The following is a 9940-nucleotide window of genomic DNA, read 5'->3' as shown; positions in this document are numbered from 1 at the left end:
ATTTGATCTGTTGCTCTTTCTATGGGGTTACAATCCCCTTCTGCTTTCTCAGTCTTTCCCTATCTGTTCCACTGAGGTCCCTGGTCTTAGTCCAATGGTTGGTTGTGACTGTCTGCATCTGTCTGAGTGAAAGCCTCAGTCCTTAGAAAAATAAAATAATAATGAGTGTATAGCATCCTCTCAGAGTGGGATACACCTATACCTTAAATCATTAATAACTCAAGAGCTTGGAAGGTATCCTTGTGGCAATTTTTGTAGTTAAAAATTATTATGTTTAATCTTTACACACCAAAAATCTTTGACTACTTTCACATTACGTATTGTTTTACATATACTTTATGATCTTTGTAAATACTAAGATTTCAATGCATACTATCAAACCTTTAAAAAATTCAAGTACTGACAAAAACATATTCATGTACATTTATGCTAAAATGGTTTTAATAATCTGTACATGTATCCCTGTTTTTTTTAAAATAAAGTTCTTAAAAAATCAAGTACTGACAAAAGGATATTCATAAAGTTTTATACAAAAATGCTTTTAAAAATCTGTACATGTATCTCTGTTTTTTTTAAAAAATAAAGTTGCAATAAAAGAAGAAAATGCAAAAAAAATGTGAAATTCCATTACATTCTCTGGTACATGGCTTTGATACATTGATGACATTCAAGCAGCCACAAGTCCTCTTTATTTCTTATTAAATATTATTTACTTATTTAAGTAATGAATTTATTCTTCTTTTATATAACACAACCGAACAGCAATTCTTTTTCTCTGTTCTCTTCCCAGTCTCCACTTCCTAGCTCCACTTCCTTCCCTAGATCCATTGTTCCTCCTTTCCCTTCAGAAATCATCAGGCCTCGCAGTGATAGCAACCAAACACAGCATAGTACCGTGCAATGAGACTAGGCACAAACCCTCCTATCAAGGCTGGATGTGGAAACCCAATAGGAGGAGAAAGGTCCTGGGAGCAGGCAAAAGAGTCCTACCCCCAAATCCCATTGTTTGGAGTACAACAAAAACCTTAACCTAATCAACCACAACATGTATGTAGAGGGCGTACCTCAGACCTGTGCTTTCTGCTTCAGTCTTTGTGAGGCCCTGCAAACCTTGCATGGTTAATTTTGTGGGCCGGGTTCTCCTGGAGTTCTCTACTGGTCTGACTCCAACAATTCTTCCTTCTCCTGTTCCATATGGTTTCCAAGCTCCTTTTAATGTTTATCTGTGTTTCTCTGTATCTATCATCAGTTGCTAGATGAAGGCTTTCTGATGACAATTGAATTAGGCACTTATCCTTCATGTATATCAGAGCATCATTAGGAATCATTTCATTGCCTTTTTTTTTTCCTGGCAGTCGTGTTTGGTTCTACTCTAGGTCTCTAAAAAATCTAGCTCCTGGATCCTGGCCATCTAGTCAGTGTGGGATGCAGACTCCGTCTGGTGATGATAAGAGCCTCATGTTAATGCAGCCATTGATTGGTCATTCTCACAAACACTAAGCCACGTTTGCTGCAGTGCATCTATCAGACAGGGCAGCTTATGTGTTGAAGGTTTTGTGTTTGAGTTGTTGTAGCAGTTCCACCACTGGGAGCCAAGACTGGTTACAGATGTGCTGGTCAGGCTCCATTTCCTTCATTTCTAGGAGACCTCACTAGGGTCATTGTCATAGGTTCCTGTAGGTTTCCACTCTACTAACATTCATGTCACTCCTTAATGTCCATATATGCAGTAGTTTCTGCTCACTCATTCTCTATCCCTCCCTCCCCAGACTGATCTCTTCTGTTCCCATCCATAGCCACCCGCAATCCACTGCAAAATATATTCTCTTTCTCCTTCCCAGTTAAACCAATGTACCAACCTCAACTTCTCCTATATCGCTAACTACTCTGGGTCTGAGGATTGTAGTGTGGTTATCCTTTACTTAATAGCTAATTGTCAGCTTATAAGTTAATACACTCATGGTGGTCTTTTGGATTTGGGATGCCTCTCTCAGGATAATTTTTTTCTAGTTTCATTTAAATGCCTTTAAATTTCCCAATGCCATTTCTTTTTTTAACAACTGATTAATATCTCATGGTGTAAATAATATACATTTCTATTATTCTTCAATTGAGGGACATCTATGTCACTTTCAGTTCCTGGCTGTTTTGAATAAAGCTACTATCCTTATAGGATGGCGAGTGTCCTCGAATGAGGTTGGTGAATCTTTTGGGTATATGCCCAAGAGTCATAGTTCTTAATGTAAATGAATTTTCAATTTTCAATCAATCTACCATATTGATCCATAGGATTGGTAAAAGTGTTTGCTCTTGGTAGAAACAGAAACTTGCTCCACATGCTTGCCAGCATTAGCTTGTGTTTTTTAATCTTAGCCATTATGGCAAGTATAAGATGGAATCACAAAGGAGTCTTGTTTTACATTTCTCTAAGAATATTGAAAAAATTTAAGTGTTTCTCAGTCATTGATTCTTTGAGAATATCCACAAGATAGACACACCCTTATCAAAACTAACTCAGAGATAGACAAAGAATATCCAAATCAACAAAATCAGAAATTAAGGGGTCAGGGGAGCTTTAAACCAGGCATCAAGACATTTGAAAAGAATCATTGCGTCATACTTTAAAAACTCATACTCTGCAAAATTGCAAAGTCTAAAATGATGGGACTATTCTCTCTATAAATACCTTTACAAAAGTTATATAAAGATTAGATTAACAATTTAAAGACTCAATCACTTTCTATAGAGAACAAAAACTGAAGTAACTCAGCATGCACAAAAATAAGCTTGTGGCAAAGTGTTCTTACAACAACAGGTAATAGACTGAACTGGGTCATAGGTTCTAATTGCTATTGTCACAGGCCAGTCCCCAGTAGAAATCAAAGCCACAGTAACTATTAGCACTTGACAGACAATATATTTAGTGTCTAGTTTAAACAGATAACCTTATTTTCTGAGAAAAATTGTTGTGATGGTTATAAACTAGAATTCAGTGATTTGTTACCTATGTTTTAAGAACCACACATGATGCTGGGTTCTTCTTCATGATTAATAAGTGATATTTTGAGTACAGCCTTATGGCAGACTATTTTTCAATACCCAGTCATAGGCATTAATAATAAGGTATTTTGGATATTTTAAAATCTATCATGACATAGCATGATATTGTTAAAAATCAAGCTTTTTTCCAAATGAAGAAAACAAAAAAAGCAGTATCATGTGCTACCATTGGGAGTAGTGTCTGTGTTGTTATTAATGAATGCTTCTTTGTTTTGAGAAAATGCCACGCGTTCCTTCTACATCACTGGTTAGTTCAGTTTTAGTTGGCTGTTCCAAGTGGTCACAATGTCACATCAATTAACTACTAATTCAGTTAACAGCATTCCAGATTACATTAATATTGAGGACAGCAAGCCATGAAAGGCATTTGGGATACAGTGCTTCCATAAAGGGCTCTCTCCTTCTCGCACTGAAACAACACTTTAGTTTTACACTCTAGTGACTAGGGGCTTGATGCCATGAGATCTGCCTAATATTAATCGCATAAATCTCACAAAATGTCCAGAACATCATGCTCTGTGGCTGATGAGAGCTGCACTGTTCTGCATCTTTTCAAAAGGAAAAAAAAAAGAATTCAAACTACAACTATTTAATCAAAGTGCACAGCCAACAACCCCATGCTATTAATGCGTGTTCTGTGCATAGCACTGTCAGCAGATTCCTATCTCTGTGGCAATATATTTAAATTAATTTTAACCTTGATAAGACAGAGGCTTCTTCTCATCCCATTGAAATTAGTATGCTGCTCATACCTTCACATTTTATCTACATTACAAAACTCTGAGCAACATGTGATTTCACTTGGAACAAGCCAAGGCTTTTAAATACCATGTGGCCTGTGCGATCATCTTCTGTCATGATAAAGGGCATAACCACTTGGTAGTACAATTTTCCATTCAACAGTTTCTTGTAAAAAATAATTTGCTCTTTATGTGTTTTCTCATTCTCTAAATTTTTATTATCAGGATTCATTTTTCATCCTAATCTACCTAATTCAAACTCCTCCTTAAAAGGAAATGGAGCTACTGTTGCTACATAAATTTTCTTCGCCGAGTTCAACATATAATTAATTCAGAAGACAACCTCATTCTATTAAGCAATGGTTTGTATGTGTCCAGCATTTTTATGGGCAAGGAGAAAGCAAAGCTGAAGTAAGTTCTGAGGGACTGGCACTGACACATGGGGCGAAACTGGAGCAGAGGGTTTCACATTTGCAGGAGATGAGACAGACATTGTTCTTTGGCAACATATCATTAAAATTAATATTTAGTAAGAATCTTCAATAGAAGCAGATGAATACCAAAATAGTTACATGTTGAACAAAAAAACTGAATATGGGAACCTCAAGTTCAGAAAACAATCATGCTAATGATGAGGATAATCAAGACATCATAATAACCCATTCTCTACTATTGTACTCCTACTTCCTGCTCTACTCAGGAAGCCCTTATACCACATCTCAGCCTACTACTCTTACCAGTTCACCTTCCCTATACCACTGTTACATCAGCAAAGCAAATCTTGTCAAAGTCATTGTTTTTCTTGTTTTCCTCTATCAGTGGGGCTCCACCCTAGACTACCTGGTTCATTTGCTACACTCCTAGAACTTCATCTGCCTTAGCTTTTACTTCTTGTCTACAGATTGCATATTCTTCCAGGCGTTGCTCTCCTATAAAGAAAATAACAAGAATAAATGTATCACTAAATAGATAATTGTGTAAATTAAATAAATCTATATGTCTTGTATATTTAGTTAGCATATGTCATCTTGTAAAGATTCATGAAATGCATGGGGCTATTTTTAGAGGTATCTTAAAGGGTCTACATGTATTTCTCCATTAAAGTACAATCCATTCTAATTACTTTGTAAGAGTTTGCTATTTAAAATAAGAAATTCTAATCTGCTTAGAAAAAGTATGCATATTAATATCTCCTCAAATCATATCTGTGGTTCTGAAACTTCCAGTTCCACAAACATTTAATGCAATTCGTTATGTTGTGGTAACTCCCAACATAAAACTATCTCCATTGCCTGTAATTTTTCTGTTACAGGTAATGTAAATACCTGTGTTTTCTGACTGTCTAGGGAACAACTAAGAAAGGGTCATTCGGCACCCTCGAGGATCATGAACAAAAGATTGAGAATCAGTGCATTATATGTTGATATTCCTGTTTTTTTATGTCTGGGGGTATTATCTTTACTGCATTAAACAAAACAGCAGCATCTCAGAAGTGTTTCAATATACAAAAATTCATCAATGTAATCCAACACATAAGCAAACAGAAAGAAACAATGTGATTATCTCATTAGGGTTGAAAAATCTTTGCCAAACCAATCATGTTAAAATTTTGGAGGGATCAGGGATACAAGACACATACCTAAACATGATAAAGTTCATATACAGCAAGCCCATAGCCAACATTAAAACTAATGGAGAGAAATTTAAAGCAATTCCACTAAAATCAGAGACAAGACAAAGCTGCCCACTCTCTCCATATCTCTCCATATGGTATTTGAAGCTCCAGCTAGAGAGGAAAAGAAAAACAACTAAAGGAGGTCAAAGAAATACAAATTGGAAAAGGAGAAGTGAAAAATAATCATTTTCAGGTGACACGATAGTATATATAAGTGTCTCCAAAAATTCTACCAGAAAACGCCTACTGTTGATTAACACTTTCAGCAAAGTAGTTGGTTATAAAGTTAAATGAAAAAAAATCAGTATCTCTCCTTTGTACAGAGGATAAACAGACTGATAAAAGAAATCAGGGAAACATAATCTTTCACATTAATATAAAATATCTTGTTATAACCTAACTATTCAAGTAAAAAACTTATGTACAAAGAACTTCAAATTTCTGAAGACAGAAAGCGGAGACAGATACAGAAAGCTGAAAGATCTTCGATGCTCACGGATTACTCTGATCGACATAATAAACGTTGCCATCTGACCAAAAGCAGTCTACAGATTCGATGTAATTTACATCAAAATTTCGACAGCATTTTTTAAAGTATGTTGATGTTCCTAATAAGTGACAGTTCTACAGTTCTGCTATCTGAGGCAATCTATGCTAGTCTTACAGCTCTGTACTCATTACTCAGTGGTTCTAAGTCTGTGGAAGAACTCACTTTCGAATGACAATAATATCTCATAGTTGTTATATAGGATCAAATTGCTGTGTTGGGATTAAATTCTTATAATAATTGCTAATTTTTTAATGCTACATAGTATAATTATCTGACTTTATTGATTATTAGTCTAGGTAGTGTTTTGTTTAGTTTCTGGTCTGTACTATGAAACTTAAACCTTATGGCCTGTAATCTCAACCCTTATTACCAATACTAGCTTAAGTTACTAGCTCACCAAAATGTCTGTATTGTGTATTTTCCTTCTAAAACATCTTGATTGAGGGCTGGGGAAATCTCTCTGTAGCTAAGAACACTGGCTACTTTTACAGAAGATATAGATTCAGTTTTCAACATTGCAGTTCACAACACCTTACACAAATAGACATGCAGAAAAAACACTAATGCATATAAACTTACAAATAAATTATTTAAAAAATCTTAACTGTGTGTATACTTTATGGATATATGTGATGAATATTCATTGAAATTCTAATATATCCAGACTCCTTATTCTGTGATCATATATATCCATGTGTGTCTTTACCCATTTAAAACATATACACATTTACTTATATTTAAAGATGACTTTGTCCATGATAATAGAACCAACTGTACTTTTAGCAAATAGACTTTCATTTAGTAACCAATACATTTCTACATAAACCATGTGTTTCACATATTTTAAATCTTTAATTTTTATTTAAAATATAAGCTGTTTTATTTTTATAAAATATATGACTGTTTAAGAGTACCTTAACATTTTAACAAGCCCCTCTGATATTTTTTTAATGTGCAGCCTACACATCACTAGTTTAACAAGTCAGAGGATTTGTTGGTCTTTGAAGCTAGTGTTTCTGGTAAATTCCCACACTAGTTCCTACTGTATTTATGCAACACACTTAGAAATTCCCCTTGACATTTTTTGTGTATCCAGTATTTTAGGCTTTTCATGTGGATTTCAATTATGTCTCTGTCTTATAAACTCCACATCTGAGAAAGCAAAGATTCATGGGAGTTTTTTTTTGTTTTGCTTTTATTAAGGATTAATAACTATTGTTGACTGGAAGGCCATTGAAATACCCTTGCCCAGAGAATTCAGAATAGTCAAACCTGATTTGTTTCTTCTGTTAGCTTTCTAATTCGTGATTGAATATTTTTGTTTATGCTTTCCTTCATCCCTGTTAGAGTGCCTTAGCAAAGACTAAAGTGACATTTAAGAATTTTCTTCAATAATCCACTTATTTGGCAGCAATATTCATACTTTTCTTCTCTAAAGTGTATATGCTTATTCTTATCAATAATTTATTTCATTGACCTGAAACACAAATTTTATTGCTCTTCTACACTGTATAATATTTCATACAACTTTTAAAATATTGACCATCCCAACTTAAAATATTTTAAAATGAGTTTATTTTAGTTAGCTGTCACTCAATGATAAAAGTGGAATACTCTCTATTTTTTGTAATCCAGAATTTTAGTGTTATGTCATCAGAATACAGAGAATTCAGAAACATTAAAAGAAATGATGATTTTGTAATCCATGCTAACATACCATATGTTTTATCCACTTGTGCAGTTACAATTTTAAAAATACAACAATGTAAGATACATGGTAGATAAAGACAGTGTATCAGGACAAGACACCCTTTGTGACTTTCTTATATTTTAGTATTGTATAATAACTACAAATCATGAAAAATGGACAAACCATGGATATTTCTGTGACAAATCAGAAAGAATCATCTGTTAAATTGGACGTTATAATGGCAATCATAAACTTGAAGTTTATTCAATTAGAGATTCCACATTTATATAGTGCAAAAAAAAGTTATAGCCATAGTAAACAAAAATTTCTATTTATGACGCTTCTTCTGTCCCAAGATAATTTATTATATTTGAAAATACAATTTTACAAAAAGATAAATGTAAAATTTATGTAGAAGAATTTGGCAATATATTTTGAGGGAAATAATCTACACCTTATAAAAAGCTCTAGGCTCATGTTATTTTGATTGAAGAATTTAATTAATTTTGGACTATATTCGATTACAGTTTCCAAAATGTTTACCTCTTTCCCTTTTATTACAAGTGATTGAACTATACTATTTTATCCTATAAACTGCTAAAACATTATCTACCTTTGAAAGGTTGTTTAATAAAAAAAACATCTGTCAGAGAAAAATATGACAGGCTCATTTTTCGTCTAATAAATTAACCTAAAGTCATATGAGGTGATTCCATTCATTTAAAGAAATAAGCAAAGTGTCACCTGTTTTAATATTATCAATATTATGACAAGTAAGGACTCCTGTGTCAGAGCCCTTATTACTTACTTAAGTTCCTTGGGCTTCAGTGTATGTTCGGTATGTTTTTTTTTTTTTTTTTTTTTTTTTTTTTTTTATCAACTTAATCTAACAAAGTAAGATTTGAATATATTTAAATGGATAAGTCAGTACCATAAAATGAAATTGCTTATGGGTTTCATCTTCACTGCTTCTGGTCATTTATATTTCTGTGAAATTCAATGAAAATGAGCCACAATGTCAAACCCTTGGGAGTAGAATTAGTTTGCTTTTGAGTTTTGTATCTCATGAACCATGGTAACAATAATAAGAAGGCATGAGGATAAGGAAACTCACTCTATTAATTCAACACATGGTGATATAAAATATTTTCTTTGGAATAAACACTTATAGTTGGTTTCACTGAGATTTTCATATTCAAATAGTAGGCACAGGCAACCACACTTTAGGAAACATGGCATAAAGTTTATCATTAACTTTAGTAGAAATACCTGAAGATTCTTCTCACAAAATTTCAGACTTTACTAAGACATATTATACTATACATGAAAATTAGTAATGACCAGATGCACAGTTCTTCATTTTTCTGCTTACAGAAAAGTTTGGAGCCTGTGATTTTTATAAAACTGCTTACATGTTTATTAAGAGACATAGAAAGTATGAACTGAAAGCACTTCATGGTCAGGTTGATAGCCAGCAACACTTTACTGCTTAGACCTGCCTGCCAGACTTATTTTCATTTTAATATTTTACATTTTACTTTGGTTGGATCAAACACATTGCACTTCTGAAATTCCATCTCAGAGGTGCAGAAGGTTTGCAACCCATACAACTATGATGGTTCTGAAGCTGCATGTGCAGGACTTTTCCTCACACTTTGGGATAAGGAGGCGGCACTGCCAGCTTTGATGTGCTATTTGCTATTTCAGTGACTGCATATAGAATAGAGATAAAGAGCAAAGGAAATACGCAAGAATCTCCTGGCACTAGAACAGTTGATGAGAGCATGTCTCAGACATAGTGGTGAGATTTATTTTAGCCCATAGAGGGACCCACATTATCGATGCTCTATCCTACTTACTGATATCTTTCTTTCATTCAAATAAATTATTTATTCATTTTTCATAAATATGTTCATTATTTGAGCCTTGGCCTACTCCACTGCTCAATCTGTTTCTGTTATGAGATGAAAGGTATCCTTTATTCACAGCATAAAGTAAATGTGGAGGAGAAATAGGGGCTATGAAATGTAGGCTTAAATCTTTTAAAACCTTATTTTAATAAAGGTTCTTAAATGCTTTAACTTCCCTTTTAGCCACCACTCACAAGGCAGCAGTGGAAAAAAAATTCTTACAGGGAAAAGGATTAGACTTGTGTAGACATAGTTCTTTAGGGTAATTTCAACAGTTTTGTCAGAGTATTCGCACTTAAGTTCACATGAATCAGC

Source organism: Micromys minutus, assembly GCF_963924665.1.
Source record: "Micromys minutus genome assembly, chromosome: 5".
Classification (NCBI taxonomy): Eukaryota; Metazoa; Chordata; class Mammalia; order Rodentia; family Muridae; genus Micromys; species Micromys minutus.
The sequence above is the reverse complement of the archived record's forward strand: the minus strand, read 5'-3'. Positions refer to the sequence as shown.